At 42.4% G+C, this 23,967-nt stretch overlaps 1 protein-coding gene across 16 annotated transcripts in view; it reads right to left on the reverse strand.

Moving 5' to 3' along the window:
* Positions 1–22,391, reverse strand: part of LOC113026518 (neuronal cell adhesion molecule-like) — a 77,464-nt gene extending 55,073 nt beyond the window's left edge. For 6 of the 16 annotated variants that reach the window (XM_026175406.1, XM_026175397.1, XM_026175399.1 and 3 more), the window contains exon 1: positions 22,168–22,390. The gene's annotated coding sequence lies outside the window, so the exon portion shown is untranslated. Of the gene's footprint in view, positions 1–22,167 lie in introns of all 16 variants that reach the window. The other 10 variants (XM_026175398.1, XM_026175396.1, XM_026175401.1 and 7 more) reach the window with 6 other exon arrangements.
* Between the last annotated feature and the right edge of the window lie 1,576 nt (positions 22,392–23,967).

Genomic DNA, 23,967 nt, shown 5'->3' on the forward strand with positions numbered 1-23,967 from the left:
CACAGAGGCCATCCCTGAGGTTAAGGACCTGTAGTGCTCTGTATCATATTTCTTTTTTTCTACTCAAAGACCCTGACACAATTCAAAATACACAATAGTTCAACTTAACAAAAGCCAGAGCAGCAGCGTCTCTTTATTTCCTTCGTGCTACTAACTGTTTATAACATCAGTTCAATTTATGTACTCTAAATCAGCGGTCCCCAACCTTTTTTGCGCCACGGACTGGTTTATGCCCGACAATATTTTCACGGACCGGCCTTTAAGGTGTCGCGGATAAATACAACAAAATAAAACTAGTACCGGTACCGAAAAAAAGAAGATTTACTCATAACACACGTGAAAAGACCCAGGAAAACCGAGTAAACGATAAAAACGATAACAAAATAACGCTGAAAACCAATAAAAATCCTGAAAAACATACATTTCACACCTGAGCCTCAACTGAGCCGGTACCAAGCGACTCACGGACCGGTCCGAGGCCCGGGGGTTGGGGACCGCTGCTCTAAATTGTTCGGGGACAATTCTGTTTAATTTTACTTCAATATAGAGCACATATTGTAGTAGTTATAATAACACTGTACTAACAGTTTAAGATCAACGTTGTAAAAAGTCAGTCATAAAAAAGGGCAGAAAGGCCAATATTGCTATGGTCTAAGCTTTTGAAACAATTTCTAAATGAAGGCAAATAAATTACTTTAAAGATTAAAGATTTCTTTTCATATAAAGTGTGTGCTTACTTTTAATTTGGTTTCTGCAGTCCTTCTAATGGCCAGCAGGGGGAGACTGACAAAATAAGCAAAATTGTGTGTGTAAAAGGTTTGTTTCACTTCATTTATGACTTGAGTATATTTTTTCTTGATGGCTTGATGCTGTGAAATGGTAATTTAACAGCTTATCAATGTGCTTATTATATAACTTACAGTGTCCACAAGAAGGATAAAGCAAGATAAGCTGTAGGATGGCCCTAACTTGCTACCTTTGCCCCACCTGGCTCATCAGGTGGGGCAAAACAAAAATTGTTGTTTCAAAACAAAGGCATGTTGCAGGATGTTCTCAAAGGTTTGTCTCAGAGTTTCACAACAGGACCTCACTAAACTGTGGCTGATGTGACAGTGGCTAACATCTTTGATATACAGTTTGTGATTTTACCAAAACTTTCTGTTTGCATGGAATCTGTTGTAGTGGGAAGAAATATGGAATGGTACCATCAATGATATGAATCATAGCAATCTACTGAGCAATAATATGGAGCAAAAGAAACAACAATAAGACAATCATACCAGTTTTAAACAGCTTAGATTAGAGGAGCTTACTAATTAGAACTTAAACCGTACAGTTAGTACATCTGTAAGGTCACTAAAGTTCCCTCATTACTCAGAACAGCTGTGAGTGAACACAACAACAACAAAGACTTTGTGGGTTTTATTGTCCACTTCTTTTCTCTCCCAAATAACAAGGCTAACATGGACTTGTACAACCTGTCTGATGGTCTTATTGTTCATATACAAAGGCATTTGATTCTAGCTCTTTGGGGATTCCCGTGTTATAATAACAGGCAGCACAAAAGGGTCAGAAAAACAAAACCTATGGTGTAATAAACCACAATTTTCCATTAGGACCCGGTAATCCCACACAATCAACATCACAGGCCTCAGAAGAAGTACAAACTTACAACTGTCAATACAAACAATGTACTTGCTGACTTACCTGTAATATTGTCAGAGGCATCTTTATGTTTGTTTGTACAGCCTTTCTACCTTCTTGTTTGTTAAGCTGCTCAACTTTCCTCTGCAATAAAGGATTATATGGATATTTCCGCAGTGCTTATTTTCAGTTTTAACCCTCTCGAGGCAGGCGTTGCCGATTTGCAACAGTTAAAAACTAACAACCTGATTACCCCACATACATATTTTATGAGTTTTTTTTTACTCAGAAGTACCACTGCAGGACTTGGTTGTGCATAAGCAACAAAAATCTTAATTTGAGCCTGAGAGGGTTAACTCTCAAGCAGTCCAGATAATATGGCCAAACTGTAATAGTCTGCAATCATTCTGATCATGTGAGCGTTTTTAAAGCGATGTTATTGTGTTTCCCGATTTCAACACTCGACTTGGTGAGTGCAATCGCATTAGAAATTAAATGAATAACAACTGACACTGCAATAATAATCCCAGCACTAAGATTTAGCTTTGAGGATGTGGAACACCTTAACTGCTTTTTCAGCCACTAAAACAGAAATTCCTGCTCCTGTGGCTATTGTTAGCTCACCATGTTCAAGCCAAAGACTTTGACTGACTTGCCAACCATAGCCATACAGTATATAGCAATATGGCAACCATCCATGTGATAATGAAGCAAGAGAGGAAGTGCTGCAGCCAGGTCTGATATGGTGTGTGCATGGGGCTTGTCTCCAACTGCAGAGAGCACCAGCTGAGGACATGAGGGGAGGTGGCAGACATCCAAGAGTTTTTCTGCACCAACACAGAAAAGCCCCCCAAGCAGATCTCCCCCTCTATATGCTCCATACTGTCACCCATAAGAAGATCATCTTCGGCCCAGTGAGCAGTAAGCATCCATAGATGTCAATACACCCACTCCCCAACACACACACACACTCACCCTCACTCTCTCTCTCAGTATGTGCATGTGCACTGATCCCCGCGTCCATATGTGTCCACAGAAGGCGCAGGCATGTGTGCACCTCCTTTGCTTCCCCACCAGGACCAATTTCCATCCACCGTCTGTGAGAGTGTGCGATCGATGCTGCACGGGGCGCGTCATCCCGGCTGTTCATTACCGTTGGCAACTCTGTGACCATAAGCACAAACAACCTGCCCCTCTGATGCATTGCACACCAGCTAGAGACGGATGAATGGACGGAAGTTTAATTTAAAGCTGTGCATTAAGCATTAACCTATTACTTTACGAGCAGCTAAAGGAATTTCACTTAACTTTGCTGCCTGAGTGTCTCCAGAAGGAATCTTTGAAGTGCATGTTTGTGGCAGCAGCAAGACAAAGGAGAGTCTTCATCTTCATCCTCATCTGAGCCCTCTTTCCAGCTCTCATACCACCTGTCTCCTCAACGCAACCGCAATCTCTCAAGACTATACAGAAGCAGTCAGGGATGTCAACAAACACAGCTATTATTTCAGTTTAAATAGGTTCATGTTACATACCAAATGTAACATACTAAGAATTCTAAAGCAAAAAACACACAGCCGGTATAGGAGGCTGCAATGAATGAGGAGATAAAGTTCAGACAGTCTTTGCTTTCTCTGAGCACAATCAAAGCTTCCCCTCAAACAAACAACTACACACTTGGACTGAGAGCAGACGGAAAAGCCAAATCCAGGGAAAACAAGTCTAGCCCTGCTCTCTACCTCTCTTTTCCATAAGCAGAGAGGGGAAATTACCAGCTTCCGAGTGACGCCCTAATATAAAGTCTATATCACGTGCAGTGGCTCAAGAGCAGAAACAAGGAAATGAAAGTTTCTGCTCAGTCTTTAATGCAAAAACTCCTGAGAGAAAAAAAGATGGATGGGGGGGAGTGTCAGTGACATCAGTCGTCATGAGTGGAGCGGTGAAGGAGACTGTGCTGAAGGGTATAATCAGGCTGTCTACAACAGACTGAGGCTGCCACACACACACACACACACACACACACACACACACACACACACACACAGAGACGTGCACGCACACATGATATTGCTGCTGAGATAAAAATGTAAAGGGAGGGAGACAGATGTGTCTGTTAGGAGAACAGACAAATGAAAGGTGCAGATGTGCAAAGGACCGCAAAGGTGCAGAGGTGCTGGCTATTCATACCTGAGATTCCAACACGATTCCACACATTCTACACATTTTACTTCTTTCTTATAACCACTATGTGCCTTTAAAGATGCATTTTGTGTCACCTATGTTTGATGTTGTTATGTGTTCTCCTTCATGTGTTCTTGTTCTTGTCTGATCTGAACTGAATTTGGGTGTAAGGCTGGGCTTGATGCTGATATATTATATGACTTCTCCTATTGGTGGAGCTTTAGTAGTGGAATATTGCACTCACACTTACTGGGTTAGGTGGAAGCTTGTTACTGGTTGAACACCATATGTAGAAGGATTCGGTGTGTCCATGGACTGAAACGTGTTGGAGTTTTTGTAACCTAACCTTACTGTGAAAATACAGGTATTTTAATTTTATTTTGAAAAGAGAGTTTTTTGGATATTGAAGCCTACATGTATCCCTTCCAAATTACACCTCAAATATAGTGGGTTGAATCCACAAATGTTTGTTTTTGTATGTGTGACTATGTCAATGAAAACATGAATCCCCTGTCGTGTGCACAGTGTGTGTTACCACTGGGCTAATGGCTGGTAAACATAACTAAAGGTCAAGGAAAACACTGAGGGGATGGTGAAATTACCTCTGTATTGCCTTGGCTGTTTTCACTTGTAATTTCATGTTAATCATTCCTCTGCCTTTTCCTCTTTACTGCTAAAGACAGTATCCACCATTTCAGGTAAGACATCTGTAACTTAAGCCGCTGATTTACAGACGTGAAAGTTGTAACAAACTCCAAATCCAGATCTTGGCGAGAGAGGGAGATTATCCAAAATGTTTTGTTCTGGTGATTAAATCATAACACTTCCTGTACATTTCACATTAAAAGCATTGCCTTGGGCTGTTAATAGACTCATTGTTGGTGAGCTTGGAAAGGAGGCAAGAGCAGGCGGCCACAGCAGCAGGGGGCAGAGACAAAAAGGCTGCAGTCTTGACGGGCAGTTTCCAACAACCTTCACATACTGCTAAATCTAATGGAGTATTGCTAGAACAGTCTAATCAGTCTGCAATAAGAGTTTTTCTTTCTGTAAAGCTGGGAAACTTTTAAAATCCTATATAGGAACGTGACTATTAGTATTCGCATTTTAATTGTCATACTCATCAATAATATTCCTGTGTCTAATAGTATCAGTTTATTTCTGTTGTGTCAGGTACCAGGATCCTCACATCTTTAATAGCAAAGTTACTGCAACAATTTATAAGCCTGGGACAAAATTTAGGAGACTTTTTTTGTTTTTAAATTATAGGAAAAAATAATCAACATTCTCTTCCTTCAACCTTCTCTTCCCTGTCTTGCTTCTACAAATATCTGAGGTAAATACATATCCAAACCAATATTTGTGTACTCAAAGCCTGGCCGTCTCTGTTTGCCCTGAAAAACACATCTTTGCAGCGGTTGGTGTTCCCTAACTGGCCCCAGTGGAGGAAGACAAAGCAGCCCTCCATGCCTATCGGGATGTTTCCATCCCTCTCTCGCACTCTAATCTCATTCCTTCTCCACCTTTCTCCTACATCCACTTCTCTTTTCCTCTCATCTTTGTTTTTTTCTCTTTCGCCTCCATGCTCTTTGGTGCAGGTGACAGCACAGGGACAATGGGATGATATCACCACTCGACTCTTAGCAGCTTGTGCATGCTGCACAATAACAGACTGCTGCAGCTCAAGTGTGGCACACTGTAAAGTTTATGTGTGAGAGAGAAAAGAGTAGAAAGAGCACAGGAGACAGAGGGTGAGAGAAGGAAGGGTGGCAGGGGAAGCAAAGAAGGGAAAAAAAAGCAAACTGTACCGCTCAACAGATCGAGAAAAGGAGTGGAGGGAGGAGGGAGAGTGAGAAGGACTGTGTTTTCCATGTTCGTGAACACTCTAGTGGTCATGCGTGGATGCAAGGTACACTGAGCCTATAGCCTCTATGCCTACAGCTGTATCTGTGTGGGCAGGACTGCAGACTGTGCTGCCTTTTAATTGCAGCACAGCTCCTTCCTCCTTTCTGACAATGTCTCACACACATAAACACACACACAGAGACACACACAGAGCAAACAGAACGCAGCACACCTGCCACGAGGCAGATTGGATTTACACTGCATCAATAATTCACCCTCACATATATCCCCAAACACACCCAAACGCACACATGCAAGCACACTGAATGCAGGCCGTCTAGAGAGAAGGTACTGGCCAAAACCTGCAGTACCAAAACTGTGTTTGAATGTGGCAATGACCATGTAGTTAGAGGATAACACATATCACAGCCACTGATCCTGAATCATTAAAGCACAAATTACCTCAGTTTTTAAACCAAGCACGAGAGCTTTTTTTTTTTTGGTGTTTCTATTCTTAGAAATGCATGACTAAAAACCACATCCTCGGGCTTGCTATTCTCAAGATCCATCACCGCATCTCATCTGAAGCAGGCTGAGCACAAGGAACACTGTCACAGTGAGACTTTCATCTCCAACAACGTCTTATGCATTAGCCAGAATCTTGGCTGCCCTTACTTTAGCAGCGGAGTGGAGGATGCAAATGGGCTTCTGTTATTGTTGTGTTTGTCTGATGTTTTTCACATCCAGCCAACACTTCACAACGTCTCTATTGTTGCCAGCTGTGGCCAGGTGTTATAACAGCCTGAACACAGGGAAGACGATCCCAGCTTCTCAAGGCCCAGGTTCATGTTCCCAGATTGCAGACTGCGCAGCACTAAATGTACTGAAATTTAGATCAGACAGAGATTATTCAAATTCTCAAATTTGAGGAGCTGTGAGAAACACACGCCAGGCACTTTTCAGATAAAAGACTAATTATATATCAAAACTTTGAAATGATCTACTGACTTAAGGTTTTTAGCAGAAAGAAGAAATTTGTTAGCACTCATCTGCGCCAAGTGCAGACAGATTTTTTGTTTAGCGTGTAAACCCTGGAGGGCTGATGTTTTCTATAAACTGATGTATTTCTTTTTCTTATAAATCCACTTCAAGGAAATGTATTTCAATGCTTGTTGTGCTAGCCAAATGTTTGGCCTCACATCGACTTAAAGCTACAGGATTATAATGCGCTGTTTTAACAGTATGAGCTCCTTTAGAAGGAATAAATCAAAGTAATGCGATACACAATAGAATATTCATAAACTTATTGTTGCAACCCAAATGGCCTTTGGATTGATGTGTACATCTGATGGATTCAAATGCCGTAAAAAAGCTTGCGTATTGATCACATGTGCCATTAGCACTTTGAACCATGCTTTTATTGGAATCACTTAAAAGTGCATTCCTGTATGGTGTTTTGAGAAAATGGATCCCTTGCAAATGCATTCACAGTGGATAGATGCTTCCATTAGGCTTAATATGAAAATCATCAGTAGTGCAAACATAAACAGAAAGCTTGACCTTGGAGGATGCGATGCAAATACCACGAAAACAAATGTGAAAGTGCACTGTCCTGTTGATCCGAGAGGACACTTTAAAGGGAAAGGTTGGATTTTTCTGGGGGTTATTAATCTATTCAGTTGGATGTTAAGCACAGAAGGGGGCAGGAATCTTGAAGAGTATCTAACAATTGGGCTTTTATTTCCTCAGAACTGCATAATTATTGAGGTTAATTCAACTCACAGCTTGTGTGCCATTGTCTTTGAATATGGCTGCAACCGCTTAAATGAATAAATTAGTGACACAACGAAGCTAAAAGACAAGCTCTGCCTGAATGCACAATGTCAGAGACACTGGCTCCGAGCATAAGACAAAAAAAAACGCCGTCACTTGATTTGCTGGAGACAAGCTTTGTATTTTACAGGCCCGCGTTTGATCAGTGATACGGTTTCTCTGGTATCTGTGCGACATGCTCAGTTATTCGCAACTGGAGGGATTTTACACAGCCTCCGCTGTATATGGGTTAGTCTCTGTGGTCTGCGTTCCCTCGGCTTCATTCTTGATAAGGAAAACTAACATTCCTCCGGTTGTGACAAGATGCCGTGTACTCTTCAGGGAAATGATACAACAAAATGGGACAGATGCTCCCCGCTAAAATAACTTAGATGACAGCACAGACAGCAGCATAAGAAGAAAAAGTGATGGAATGCGTTTTAGGTGAATAGATGGCAATTTTTCCGATTCAAAAAATGTGAAAGTGTTGACAACACACTTAAAAGTGCTCTTCCCTTACTTACTCACACCAAGTCTCTTCCTGGGGTGGAAAAATAAACTGGTAAACAACTGCTTTATAGCACATAAAATGAAGTAGGATGCAATTTTTAAATAAAGTACAACTCTAACCCTTTCACACATAGTGGTCACTGCAGTGGACAGCTATGCAATGGCTGTTTTCTTGTATTTGTGTAAGTGTTGATGGCATACAATCAGACCCCCTATTGGCAAGCACTTTGGCGACAGTGGGAAGGAAAAACTCCCTTTTAACTGAAAGAAACCTCCAGTTCAGGGAGGGGCAGCCATCTGTTGAGCTTGGGGGTCAGGGGAGGGAGACAGGACAAAAGACACGCCTTTGACCTAGAAATTAATAATAACTAATGATTACATGCAAACTGGTGTATAAACACAAAAAATAAGAAAATCAAAGATATTCTGGAGTTGTCTGGAGCTAAACTGGCATGTTGTCTGTTGATTAATGGTGCATATTTGCCTGTGTCTGCATCCCATTGAACAACAATGTCTTTAAAACAGTTTATTAAATGGATATACTCTTTAGAAAAGCTGCTCAGGGGGACCACGACACTGTGCAGCTCTGTGCACAGTGATGCTCTGAGCTAAACGCCAATCAGCATGCCCAAACATGCCCACAACGCCAATGCCAGTATACTGATGTTTATCAGGTTTAATGTGTGCAATTATCAAGATAGACAAGTGTTTTAAAAAGCCAAAATTTGCTCAATAGCAATTAAAGAAAACACAACACACATACACTGAAAACGAGGATGTTATTAGAAAGTCTACAGCAGGTTTTGCAGGTTTAACAAACTGAAGCCTTCTGCAAGTCTAGACTTCTATAAAAAATAAGGCACTAAAAGCATTACTGGGGTTATTAGACTATTCAGGACTAAATGTCACAGTAAATTGTTGAGTATTTGCTAAAACTCTGCAATACTAACCTCATAATACCCACAAGAAGCAAAACATTCAAAACACCTTCCTATGTGAACCAGAAATCTCTCTGCAAACTTATTGCAATGCATGCATTAACTTGATCCAGAATGCTGCTCAAAATTAACTATAAACAGCAGGAATGTGCGAGTGAGTTCATCTTAACACTCAGCCAGCTGCAACCACTGCAGGTATTTCCCACAGTGCCATTCTTCCTCCAAGGTGTCATTTAAATATACTTAAAAACATCCCCATCTGCACTCCTGTGTCTGTGGCGCCGCTGTTATTTCTTCAGGCTCTTGACATGTATGATGTGTGTCCTTGACATGACTGATGACCAGCTGGAGGCCTTAGAGAGCTCTTGGCTAGGAGGATAAGCCCTCTAAGTGGTGCCGAAGGGCCAAAGAGACCTTAGCTTCAGGAGTAGCTTCCCTGTCTCTGACACCCCTTGTATGGGTGGAGAGGAATCTGACTGTGACCAGTCTGTGAGGTTGGGTACCTCTGGCCTTTCAGGGTCCCTCACTGCTTGAGTGCTTAATTACTCACTACACCTCTTGCTGTCAGGCCACCACTAAGTCCACCATTAGGGCTGGTTTAACGCTGTCTTAGTTGTTTTTCCATAAGAGGTGGAGCAGTAAGACTTCATAACAAAGCGAGGCCTGAGGGCAGACAACTTGGAACAAGCTGAGCGTCATCAACTTGTCGACAACAAACAGCAACACAAGAGAAGACAGGTACTAGTCGCACAAAGATAATGATTTAACTGCAGGGGGTTTCTGTTACACCGGATAAGCCTCTGCAGTTGAGATGTTTCCACTTGTTAGTTCTTGATTTTTGACTTCCAGAGAAAGAGGTCGGAAAAGATCAGAGACCTCATCTTAGAGAAAACTTGCCACAGCTGTATCAAAGATCAGGGCCCGATGGAATAAGAGATTAAATGATCTGTTTTAGGTGGGTACGTAAACTGCAAGTTTCCTCCCTATTTATCTGCTATGGGTGCAACTGCTGACAAGCTCATATGGTGTCACAGTAATCTCTGTATTCAGATAAGTCTAAAAAGCCCTGGCCTGGGAAGAATAGGCTGGATCAGCACTTTATACTGCATTTCCTCTCTCCATGCAGTGATTACAATGCCAGTTAAAGCTGCGCGCTCCTTTTCCTTCCAGCGTGCACTCATTATAGAGTGGCAAGTCAAAAAGCCCCACACAGTGGTAGGCATCCTGATCCCGGTGTGCCTTTCACATGGTAAACAGTTTCAGATGGGCCCTGTATTGTACTGCTAGAATACAGCATCTGCTTTATGGCATGGAAAAAATGCATTGTCACCAAGTGGCAGTGAAAGGGCCATTGAAGAGCAGCCAGGGCTTCACCGAAACGCTGACGCTTTGACCGTGACGCGGACTAGTGGCTGGTGGTCTGCCCCGTTTGCACACTGAGGTTGTGAAGCCGAAGGTCAGGCCATAAAAATAAAATATAGGTGCACGCGACTAGAGTGACAAATGATCCTAGTCGTCTGGCCAAGTTTGAAAACTGTCCTACTCAATATACTGCATAACTCCAGCAGAGCTAAAAGGTCTCCAGAGATGCTTTGTATCTAGGCTCAATGCAGCAACATAGTGAGTCAGAATGCTGCAGTGAGCACTGGAGCTCAGCCAGACTGGAATGAGACACTATGCAGAAAGAGACAGAAGATGGCCCTTATCCTTTAACTCGCCATTAAACATTTAGAGCGGCACTCTTGCACTTGGAACCACTGAGATCAGCCACTGTGTGAAATGTGGGAAAACTTCTTCATATCCCGCTATCATAAACGATCCAATAAATGCATCTTTACGTGGAGCTGTTTATACCACATAATGCATTCAGTATTTCCTCTAAGATGGGTTAGTTCTGTGTAGGAGATGAGGTTATGGAGGAGAGGAGGGAAAAAGGTAGATGTAGTACAACGACAGAACTTACTGAAATTAGCCTTTGCAGATTAATCTGATGTTATCTTGAGTTATATTTAATCCACACACTGCCATGCTTGCATGTTGACAGGTTTCTTTTCACCACCAGTCTAAAACCCAGTGTCAGGGAGTTTTTATTGTTTTATTTGCTTATGCTTCAAAAGTTATGTTATACATATTTCACCAGACACAGTTTTCTGTAGAAACAGGAAGCTGACCCTGTGACACTGAAAAGAGACCATTACAGAAATACATATCCGCAGAAGTTGACTTGCATTATATTATTCTTAGAAATTGACTTGCGACACACATACTTTGTGACACACACACACAGCTTACACACAGACAGCATCAGGACCTGCGTAACAGGAAATGTGATTATATTTGCATATTGACGATGTAACCTATAAAAATAAACGAATACTGCAGTTCGGTGTGATTTGCTCTGAGCTTTTCACCCGTGCAGCACGTTAACCTACACAAGTGTCTCAGTGTTGTTTATTCACCTGACTGTTTGTTAACTGTAAATCTCTGACACCCAGAAATATGTTGTTTATCTAATTCAGAGTTGCGATGGGTGCTGTAGTTTATCCCGGCTACCATCAAATGAGAGGCAAGGTGTACTCTGGAAGGATGTGGCTGAAAACATGTCACGCAGCTAACACAGAAACAGATACGCAATCGCATTGCGCGCAATAACCAATAATCTTAACCTCACTAACTGCATGTTTTTGGACCGCGGGAGGAAACCAGAATACTCAAAGAAAACTTCTGCTCCACCTAGAAAGGCCCTGGACAGATGGTGGATTTGGCCTTCTTGATGTGAGGTAACAGGGCTAACCACCACAGCAGTTAATTTTTTTTTCATTATTTCCTATTAGAATATTCTACCCAATGTATAGGGTAATAACTGTTTCATAAAAACTAAATAACCTGCATGTGAAGGGAGCGAGGATGTCGATGAAAGCTGGAAAAAACATTGAATGGATGCTGTTATTCCCGAGGTCAGGAGTGAAACTTCAAACTCCAGCTTCTCACCTGATTTTTTAAAGAAAATGTAATATATCACAAGATATTTATATACAATGACGTACACATCCACGTAGCCCACAGCAACAAATTCACCTCCCCTATTACCATATCAAGCACATGCCTCAGATCCTGCTAATTTTAGCATTACAACACAGATATGTTGAAGTTGCTCCGGTTTGAATTAATCGAGCCCCAGAGGAGAATGAAGGAGGTTAAGCATGCAATTGTCCAATGTTATGCTAAAGAGTCACTTTTATACAATTTTACCATGTCTGGTGTGAAAAAAGAAGTGGCATGTCAATCAAACTGAAGTGCTATGACAAGCTGTCCTGGGTGGCCACCTATTCCATTATCCTTTAACTCCGCACACAATATGAGTCACGTGGGTAAAAATGGATGGTTTCACAAAGACACTACGGTTAAAAATTGAACCTGTGCCGTAGATAGCATCAGATCAGTATTAGCTTGTATTCAACACTCTTCTTTTCATTCTTTAAACCAGCCATTTGGAAGGAATTAATTCAACAAGGCTGTCAAGGACAAGGCTCTGCCACTTCTGCCAGCGCTTTGCTTCCACTCAAAATTCATATCCAAAGTCCCATTTCAGCTGAATCACAGCTCAGATAAACAGGCTGAGTGAAACTAATTCAGAGGCTTTTGTTTTGGGGCCAAAAGAGCATTTTTAGCTTTCAGTCTGGCTGCATTTTGATGCGAGACTGAGGGGAGAAAAAAACCCCAATCACAATCAACTCCCGCGAGAAGGCGGGAAGAGATCACAAGCTCTTGCAGCCTTTTAATTTTGTGGCTATGAGTACAAGAAGGAAAATGTAATGATAGTGGAATACCAAGAGCTGTACTCGCATACATAAAGTGATACCTTGATGATAGACGGGAAAAGGACAAATCCTTAGACCTCCAGCAGGTGCACTGTCTCCAGGATCAAAAGAAGAGAGCCATATTTTAGCTGCATCCTGGTGAGATGGAGACCATGTCCTGGTCACTTGCACATCCGTGTCTTTTACCCCATCTTGACCCCCTCACTGTCCTCCACTCTTTCCCCCTTCATGCCCATTTCCTTTAGGGGAACAACTGGTCAATAGCGGTCTCCCGTTGTGAGTTATCTTCCGAACAAAAAAGCTGTTTCGAGCACTGTGGTGACCACAACAAACATGGACTTTTTGCTCAGTGGAAAATCTACATCCAACCCACATCTTAAAGTTGGGACAAAAGAGAAGATACTTTGGTGGGTTTTATTTGTCTCTGAAAAAGACAGATTTGAGTAGGAGGGGGTAGGGGGTGAGGGTGGGGGGTTAAAAGCTCTTTCAAAGCATGTTTTCTGTTCTCTAATCTGTCTGTCGTTTCCACCCATACAGACACACTTCCAATTTGACTTCAAAGCTCAGGGGATTGTGAACGATACGGATGAAACTCTGCATGAAATCAGTTTTTTTTCTATCATTATCTCTTCGAAACACACTGTAGCTATTTGCACTGTGTCCTGCTGTGGCTTTGAATGTTAACACAAACTCGACTTTGGTAAATCTCGCACTGCGATTTTTGATTTTAACTTAATTTACACCATATATTTTTTACGTGACTCAGCTATCCACGCAGTTGAGTGGGTGAGTAGATTCGGTTTGTATGGATTTCATTGCCAACACCCCCCTCTAGGCTTCCCCGGCTTCAGATTATGGGAGTAGAGTTATCACAATCTCCCAGGACCAGGTTTTGGGTGCAGGGCCAGGGTAATCCTACGGAGTTTGACTTAGGTGCCTGAAGCTTAATTAGATTTTTTTTCACTGCAGATGACTGTGGAGAATCCAATCAAGTTGACCTCCATGTAGTTGCCCTATTGTGGACGGATTAAGCGCTACATCAGCGAACAACGCCTGATTTTAAAAGGCAGCAGTGGAAGAAGAAAATCTAAATTCATAAAATCTGCAAGCATATAATGAACGCTACTGGGCTGTACCACTGGGTATCATTGTATAAACTTGTAAGCTCTTGAGATACACGCAAACCTAACCCAGACATTTCTGGGATATCATTAATGGTCTCATCTAATGTGTGAATACTGACAAACAAAAGTAAAGGTTACCAAATGGAGAAACGAAATCTATGAAAAGTCATATAGAAAAGACTTAAAAAGGAAATGAAATAAACAAAGAAAAAAAACAGAGGCAGAAACCAAGCCAGAGTGGTGGAGATCCGTGCATAATCTGCTCTCAGGGCACGACTGCTCCTTTTTATTTTTAAACCCCATACCTACAATCACGGATTATAAAACAGGTCTAAAGCAGTCTAAGCACTGTGCATATCATGATCTCAGGCACAGGCTTTGGAAACCTACAGTTTTAATCATGATCCTTCAATCGGGGAAAACTGAGATTTTAACTCAGATAGCAGCTTGACTGATTGTGTAAAAGCCTCAGATGTGCACAGCTTATGTAAAAAAATAAATGTATAGAGAAATCTAGGAATACTTCAGAATGATCCGACCCTCACCTCCCTCTGAGTACATTAACAATTTAATCCATTATTCCAAACCAAACACATTTCATGAAAGCAGCAGAGAACATCTAAAGAATGCCCTTTGCCTTATGCATTCCCTTAAATGTCAACTACAATCAAGATATTGACAGCAGAACTGTGAGCTATATGAAATCCACCTCAGAGTGAAAGTGTGCTATTTTTCTCTTGTATCTGTGGAGGCGTGCTCCCTGTCATGCAGTAAGCCCTTTGAGTAACATGTCCACTGTGGCTCCACTCATTGAGAGATGTGGTCATTGTGCCTTGAGCCCCTGAGAGGCCCAAAAACCAGCCAACCTTGAAGACCCGAACATTAGGTCTACCTCAAACCAGAATCTTTTCAGCTTGTACCGGCACAATGCCGACTAACACCAACACCAGGACTGCCATTCAATGCCAAGGTCCAAATATAGTGTGAAAATGTAAAGAAAATAGTAAACAAAGATTATTATTGAGACTTTTTCTTTCTTTGAGAGTCTGCATTAGGTTTTTAACACCACAGGGCTCTGGCTGTCAACAATGGCACATTGACAAAGCCTCATTGATATTTCCACATGGAGAACTGAAAAAAGCCTAGTGTTCGCCCAGACGGCTCTTAGTCACACTAGACACTTGATTGGGTTATCAGGCCAGCCAGCCACAGCGGAGATCCTGATAAATGAAGTTGCCATGCCCATTCTCCCTTCCTCACAGATGGGCCGAACTAGCCCACAGAAAGGAATGATCTTACTGACAATTACATTCCTCCAGTTCCTGAAGATGCACAGCGCTGAGAATCCAGCACAGGACTGAACACACAGAGATTATACTGATTGCTATTCCATTGCTCACGTTTGATTCTAAATTGCTCTGGCATAATACCCTCGAACACCAGAGAGGATGACCTTGGGTTTTAGTTAATAAATCAAATTCACAGGCTTCCCATAGTTGAAAAAATTGTGCTTTTGATATAACAGGAATTTTAAAATGCTTGAATCTACTTGAATATACTGAGTAATAGCAGCTTGAGATTTAATTTGAATTTAAACTGATTTAAAAATTTTCAGTGCAGAGGAAATATTTCCAGGCTCCTTCTTCCTGCACTTGGGTCCATCAGGGGACACAAGTGCTGCTATTCACCATCATATTCTAGTCCAAGATTAAATGATGATTTTCTGTATTGATGGTGTTAACATTTTTAGAGTAAAGGGGCAGAAATACATACTGCATTCGGCACATTTTAACATTCGAGGTTCTGCATAAAACAAATATTTGATGTTTTTATGTGATCATATTGTGTCAAGGGATCAGCTGACAAATTTCCAAACTAAATTTTATAAAAACTTAACAAAGTCAACTTCCCAGAGATTATTGCACATCACAGTGGGACTGTGACCGGTGTGGAAAAGCAGAATCAGCTGCAGCTGCAATGCAGAGTGAGTAACAGTAATGGCAAACATGCATGATGCTCGTTATTGTTTCAGATAATGGATGGCCCATTTGAACCTCTGTTAACATGTGGTCCGCGGATCGCTCTGCCGATTGGTTTAAAGGCAGGAAAAGGGATTTGATGTGGCAGCATCACTAAATTTGATGAGTCTAATGGTTTTCTGACCTCAATCTTCCCTAATCATTCTGAAGCCTGGACAAAGATTATCTGGTTATAGATTATGTTTTTTACACTACATGTGGACAAAAAAAATAGCAGCTGAAGTCAACACTGTGTGCTTTTGATATCTCTGTGAATGTGCACATTTATCTGCTCTACAAAGGAGGAATCAGAGATCCTCCCTTTGATTTGTTTGCCATCCTATTCCTCTGTCTCCCCGAGAACTGCTTTTTTTCCCAGGATTCCTGTGGTTGTATTTGGGAGGTTTAAGGGATGAAAAAGAGGGGAAGAAAAGCTCATTGGTCTCAGCACTGCAGAAACGGCATCCAGAGCCAAACTGTCATCCCACTTGGATTAAGGGCCCTTCAGTGGTGGCTGCTGAGCTTCTAACATGGTATCTTACCCTCAGCCAGGGTGTGGGAGGGGGTAGAGGGGTGGAGCAGAGGGTAGGGGCATTAGAGCGCCTGGCCTAAATAAGACCTCGAGGTCAGCAAGTCCTGAACCATGGCAAAGCCACTTTGTGTTTCCATGTCAACTTTATTCATGAGCTGACAGCGAAGTGTCTCCTTCTTTTCCTGTTGATTCGCTGTTGCATCATGCGCTGGGGCAACAAAGATAATCTAAGCCTTTGCTCCGCTTATCTCTGCAGACCCCCACTTCTGCAAGTTTTGTTGGATGTGGTGTTCAACAAGAGACTAGTAAGGCTGTGGAGGCTTGGGGATTGCGTTGGATTTTTGGCACGGTACAGGCCAATTTTATAAGCAGAGAAAGAGCTGTGGTGATGTATTTTCTGAGCTATTAGTCTACACAAGTGGGCTGCATCGCAGTGCCAACAAAGAGTGGGATGTGCAACGCGGTTTTGTTTTTTTTCTCCTTAAGCTCTATGCAAATAGGAAGAAGATGGAAGCTTGAGAATGGAGCAGAAAAGCTTTCAAGTGCACACTGTTCCTGTATTCCCTGCAATTTTGGCCAGCCTGCACCCTGCCAGTGGAGCAATGCCCACCTCCTGTTGTTTTCAGGACAGGAAAGGGAAGCACCGGTTGTTGTTATGTGCTGCCACTCGGCCACCAGCTACCTCTCCAACATCTGCTGCCCATCCAAAGTTGGCCAGAGCTTCAACAGGCCCGAGGCTGTCGCTCCAGCAAGGACTGCCTCTCCAGCCCTCTTCAGCTGTTCAAAGAGAGGCTCCAACACCACAGTTTCTATTGTGGATCTCCTTCAGGATAACCCCTGCATCACCCCTCCCCAGCATTATCACCACCCCCACCCACCCACACACATACTGCAAGGCAAGAGGCAATAAAAGCCTCCCTGCCAGTAGAGAAAGAGAAAACAGACCCCCTTTGTTCCCCCCTGCCCATTCTCAGCGTCCATGGAGGTACATGATCCACCCCTCCTCCCTCCCCCTTGGAACCCCAAAAGCTTGAAAACACTCCCACTTCTTCCTTTTCCTCCCTCCTCCTCCCCTAGCCAGTAGCAACGAAGCAGCGCATCTGATGAGATCTCAGAAAATGCATTCCTGGAGCAAACATCGAGTTGAATTTCCATTTGTTCCCATTGGATCTCTAAATTCGAGGTTGAGTGGTTCAGATCACCTAGTTAACAAGGAGGTCTAAAGGGGACAGAGAGAGAGCATAAAACCTGCAACATTACGTTCCATTATCTCAATGTCCCATTTCAAAAGGGTCTATTGCTGTCACCCCCCTGGCACTTACTTAGGACGGAAAAGAACATCCTTAAATGCTTTGTACTTACTAAAGGGGGTTGATAACCTGACATGAGTAATATTAGGGTTCCCTTGGCAACCTTGAGTGACTGGGCTTGATGACCATCATGGTGTGAAGCTCCAACGTAATGATTTGGTCACAGGGGGCCATCCAAGGAGGTCTTCACTGACCTCCATCCATCCAACATCTGTCCAACTACCTGCTGTCCAAAATCTATAGCCGAATTTAACAGTAAATCAACTGAGCACAGCATCTCTGATCAGCAGGGCTTCCGAGTCGGGGCTATGACTAACAGCTTTTCCATCACTTAAAGTAACAATAATGCCTCTTTTTTGTTGTTTCCAGAGCTTAATCCAACATAATTATTAACATACAGCTCGCTTTTTTTTATCCAAACCATAGCCAATGGTATTTAGTTTATTTCAAAAGATGACTAAATAATAATTCCTCACATTTGAAAAGCTTGAATTTACTCAAAAACAAACACGCTTAAAGGATGCTCATTGTTTTCTGTCATATACTGTTGCAAAGGCAGATGGCCAGTATGTGCCAAGTAATCCCTACTTGCCAAAAGCTCAGGCTTTAGACTGCTCTGTTTCAGATATTAGTGTGAGAAAACCTTAACACGTGCGAAGCTTGAATCAAAGCATTTTTATAATTTTACTTTTATTAAAATTATTAGAAACATGTCCAAACAGCTGATGATGAATTTTCTGTCTGTGCACCAATCGATCAAATCATCAGACCCTTGTGTCAGCTATTTAATGTGCTATTACAAGCAATGAAAGGAATCAACTACTGGTTCCAGTTAAAACCCGGAACCAATCCATTATGAGTTAAATGCGTGAAAGCTTTTGCACACCAAAGTCACATCCAAGTCTGTTTTTGTACAGTAATTAGAGTCAGGTCCAGGTATTTGAATTGATGATACAAACCTGTGCAAGCTTACTTTTTTTCCTCACATGTAAATCCAATCAGTAAACAACATGGGGATCAATAAAAACAAATCTGACCTATAGGAAAACTCAGCAGTGGCACTGGTGTTAATAAATTCTTGTCAATATCCATAACAGCAAGAAGTAAAAGGAGAAGCCGAAACCAAGACATCTATCTAATCGAGGTTCACTTTGTACTTTTTACTTACTTTGTTTACCCATTTTTCTTAGTCATCTGTTGCCATTTACTCCCGATAATAAAATACAAGTCTACGGTGTAAACACCAACAGTTGCAGCTGTGTGGAGGGATTTACAGGAATGTGTCAATTCCCATTAGAGCTGCTGCTTAACTGACTGTGAAACTCTAATTGTACCCACCAGCTTGCAACCAAGCAGGCCCGACTCACAGAGAGAGACAGAGAGAGAAGGAAAGTAAAACATGGGCACATGTAATGAACATGTATGAATGCCTTTCTTTGCTTCTGCATACGTTTGTCCAAATTACAAACAGTGAAAGTGATCAGGCAGCTGTGAAGCAGGCAGAGCACCGTTCCCTCTGTGGTGTGATAATGAGGCACTCATCAGTCCCAAAATGAGACGAACATGCCTATGACAAGGAGGTCCAAATGATGTCAGTGTGCTGCGCTGCTGTGCGTGATAGCTCCACTGGGATGAAACACCCAGACCGCAGTGACACTAATGGGTAGGCATGGGCCTCCATCATTCCCCCAGGGAATTTAGCCTCATCACAGCCGAGCAGCACGGCGTTTCTATTCACAATGGCTGCTGGATCCTCTTCACTCGGGACACGAGAACACGTGCTGCCAGAACTCACTCAATCATTCAGTCAATCAGCTGGAGTGACTTATGATGGTAAATTATTGATTAGTGCGTGTGCACTTTTGCATGAAAAAGAAATTATTGCAGGGGGTATTTATGGTTGGTTTCAGCGCATCAGTCATAATTTCTACAGGAACTGGAATCAATATCAAGATATTCGCTGAGATCTGGGTATATATATATATATATACATACATAATGTGTGTGTGTGTGTGTGTGTGTGTGTGTGTGTGTGTGTGTGTGTGTGTGTGTGTGTGTGTGTGTGTGTGTGTGTATAGCATGTGCAGATACCAGATTTTAGGTAAAAACTGAAATAGATGAATTGCCAATTAATTTATTATTGTATTCCTCAATTAATCAGTGAATTCTTTTTTTTTTAAACAAATGTCAAAGAAACTTGAGATGTTTTCTTGTTCCTTTATGTTTTCAGCGCTCAGACCGAGGTCTAAAATATCTTCTGTTCACCATCATATAGCATAAAATATTTCATTTGAGAAACTGCACCCAGAAAACTGTTGCTAACGTTGTAAGATCTAAAGTTGCTAAGCATGCCAGATTTGTATCAAATATCAACTCACTGATGGATTACTGAATCATTTACTCCTGGTTCTAATGCCTAGGTTGGCCTTAATTGTTGTAATGCCTTCATATTCCCATTTCCAGATTTTAGCACTTAGTTAATTCAGAACATAGAAACTATGAAATGTCACATAAATGATTGTCAAGACTTAGAAAAAAGAGACACTTGTGATTAACCAGAAGCGATCTTTACACTGACAGGTCCCTCTTACTAAACATCTACTGAGACTAGCCATCTCCCACCCTGACTTCAGCTTCACTTTGCCGGAATCGTGTTATTGTTTCATCTCGGAATATGTGCTGCTTCCCTAAACAAGCATTACTCTGACATGACTCAAATGTACCCTTGATGAAATGGCAGTCTCTCAGGTTCAGACCAGTTCCTGAAAGAAATTATGTCATCATTACAACAAGTGACACAGAACAAATCTTCCTTTCTATGAGGCACTTTGTTCTGGCCTGTGAATGTCCACGGACGGCTGCTTAGAGAAGGCGCGTTGATCACTTCTCACAGAATAGCCTGCGTTTTTCTGCAGCCCACAGAGAGAAATTGGTGGCATTTTCCCTCCAACACCCAAGCTTTTCCCATAGCCCCCGGAGCAAAGTTGCCCGTCGCTGGTTTTAGGTCAGCGTGCAGTGTGACTGACTGGTGCTCTCACAATAACTCTGGCCAACGTGTGTCATGATAATCCCTTAGTTATGCAAATCTCCCCGTCTAGAGTCATTTGTGATGAGTTTGAAAGTAAAGAAGGCAGCACAATGTAGGTCGCTATCTTGTCCCGATTTCTCCACATTTGTCAAATGAGGCTGAAATGTTATGTTAGCAGCACTCCAGTAGCTGTGGATTAAAGCCTCTCTGAGCTCAAACTACAACCTGATCAAGAGACTACCACAAAGCACACAAACTGTCTGGGACGTACATTTTTGCCGCCAGTTTTATAAATTAATGTAAACTAGACATAAGGCAAGGATAGAGGGATATTGTTATCGTCTTAACCAGATTAACTATAGTCTGCTTGGAGTGAATAAACATTACTAGAAAGTGTGTCAGGCTTTTCAGAGCAGTAAGCGCAAGGCAAGAGCTTCAGACAATAACACAGGGGTCATTAGCATTGCATTAATTTGGCCAACTGAGCAGGCAGCGAAAGTGTGCAGTCAAGGCATGTGTGTCTGGGTGTATGTATGAGTGAGAGTGTCTGGGGATGAGCAGAGGAGGGGAGGAGGAGGAGGAGGGGTGTTGTTGCATGATGGTGAGTTCCCCCTTTACTGAAGCTTTGACCAAGGGGCAGACAGACGGGGGAGGAGGAGGTGGAGTGGGAAGACAGGATTGTGTGAAAATATGTTTGGGGTTTTTTCCAGCAAATGAATTGTTTTGACTGGTGGAAAAATGGTGTGAGATGAATTCTGTGAAATCTCAGGGGGGCCCCTATCATAATCAGATTCAGTCCCATGAAGGGAAATTAGACTCAGCAAAGTGACTGGTCAGTCAAAACAACACAGAGTTGTGACATAAATATGAGGGGAATCAAACATGTGGGAAGCAAATCAGCTTATGAGGGATTGTGCGTGTATCCAGACAGCGATTTCATCAACACAGGACAATAAAAAGCAGCTGTCAAGTACAGTAGAGCTGTCTATCTATCTGTGGGAATATCCACTGTATCTACACCATGTGATATGTGATGATCGAAGCAAAAAAGATCAAGTCCAAAGACAATATTCGCAAATAAGTGCCAATGATTTGTTTTTTGTGTTTTCCCCCTCAGCATCTTTAACGCGTCACGGTACGTGTCAACCCTTTGATTTGACAGTCGTTCACCGGAATATGTCCCACACCTTTTCGCTCTCTCCGACGATCACCTAACACGTAAAATATCACCCAGAACAGCGCGGCGTGTTATTTAAAATAAACCACTCCTGCACACTCCCACCCCCCGAGAAGGAGCTAAAAGAGGGGCAGTTTTTCTATCGGCATCCTTCCAACGTGCCACAAAACTCCTGTCAGTGAACTGTAAGCCACACGACACGTGCTTATTATGAATGGTCTAATTTAGCTCACCTTACCTCCTCCCTGGGCGGTGAGAAACACAAAACACCGCGGGTGTCTTCAGCCTCCCGCGACAGAGCGAAGCCGTGAGCTGCGGTTATTCACGTGGAGTCCCCGCTCAGAGCGCCGAACCTCTTGCACTTGCCTCCGATGCCTCTCTCAGCCACCGGTCCCCTCCTCTCTCTCTCCCACCAGTTCACCGACATACAAACACACACACAGGCGGGGGCGCGCAGCAGCACCCGGAGGCGTGCGCACGCCCATTGCGCGCACTGCAGCGCCGCTGCTGATGTATGGTGGCCTAAAGGCAGTGAACCATTCCAGAAAACTGTCATACAAATACATACAATAGTGCTTTACCCCCCCTGAAGCCTCAAAATCACAGATGGACAACATCTGGACAAGCTTCTTTTTTTAAGTTTTTCTTTTAATATAAAAAAAGCCAGACTGTATATTTTAAAGGCCAAACGATGATCCTTTTTATTATTATCTAACAGCGGGGAGTGGCTTTTTCATTTAACTGTTTTCTCGCTGTTTGCTTTAAAAAGGCGCCAAGTACAAGAAAAGCTCAACACTGAAATACGTACATTTTTTCCATTAATCGGGCTGAAAAAAATAAAAGATTACGTTTAAATAAATTTAAAAAAAACTAAAGTCTGATTCACATATTAGTCAAATATAAGTGCTTTCACCTTTCAGGGAATTCCAGCTGTTCTGGAAACTAATTGCTTAAAGACAGTTGCATGTTCTGAAGCATGACAGTTTTTCCTGCAGGCAGGTTTGCGCTCATAACCATATAGCAGCAGCCCGTGGGATCAACTGAGACCTTTGCCGGATGAGGTCATGTGACGTTAAAAGGCACACTTTTATCTCAGACTGCTCTCTTCTATCACTGCACATTACACACATGCATTATCCGAGGCTTAGCAATGGTATCCATCTGCAGCCGTGGAATCACACAAAGAGTAAGTGACGTAGTTTTTACGCGGATAAGCCCGGTTTTGGCAAAGAGACAGTTTGTGGTCTGCCATGCAGGAGCCGGTTGACTGAGATTAGCTAAAATTAGGTTGTGGCATAAGATGAAAACGGGTTTATAACGTATATGTGAAATCACCTGAGGGAAAAACCTCCAATTATGATCGTAAAAAGCTTAAAGAGCTACAGAATCAGCTTGAAAAGCGCAAGTCCCTCACCGCAGTACACTATTTTCCAACTTAGCCAGCATCCCCTCTTTAGTTATATGCGAAGAGTTTCTTTGATTTGCTTATATAGTGTTAGAAAAAGACAGAAAACTGAGGCGTGATTCCCCAGTGGGAAACGCTCCAATATCCTCCCCGTCATCATCTTAAGGGGGCCAGGGAATTCTCACCAACATTTGCCTCCCCACACGGGGAAAATACTGTAATTGTCATTGCCTCTTATTTAAAACTGCCTCCAGACATGTCTGCATACGTCTTGAATCTCATTAAAATATTCTCTTAATTTCCCCCATGCACATTATCTGTGAAATACTCAAAGGGATTTTCACAAGTTCAAGGATACAGCACCACAGAGGCAGAGTATATAACACTTTGAAAGTTGCAAAGTGAACGCCGTCAAGGCTTTGTGTTGAAAAGCAAAACCCATTAGAGGAGACGCTGTGTCTGCCTCACTGGCATCGCCAATTACGGTGCCTTTTACTACAGTGGATCCTTGAAGTCCTCTGCTCACTCAGATGCAAAACTTTACGGCACAGATACTGTGCGGGAGAGAAAGTCATCTCTCTCCGTGTTTACGCCACTATTATTCTTTGTTCTGTACAGAACAAACCGT

The sequence above is a fragment of the Astatotilapia calliptera genome, chromosome 7 (genome assembly GCF_900246225.1).
Source record: "Astatotilapia calliptera chromosome 7, fAstCal1.2, whole genome shotgun sequence".
Taxonomy (NCBI): Eukaryota; Metazoa; Chordata; class Actinopteri; order Cichliformes; family Cichlidae; genus Astatotilapia; species Astatotilapia calliptera.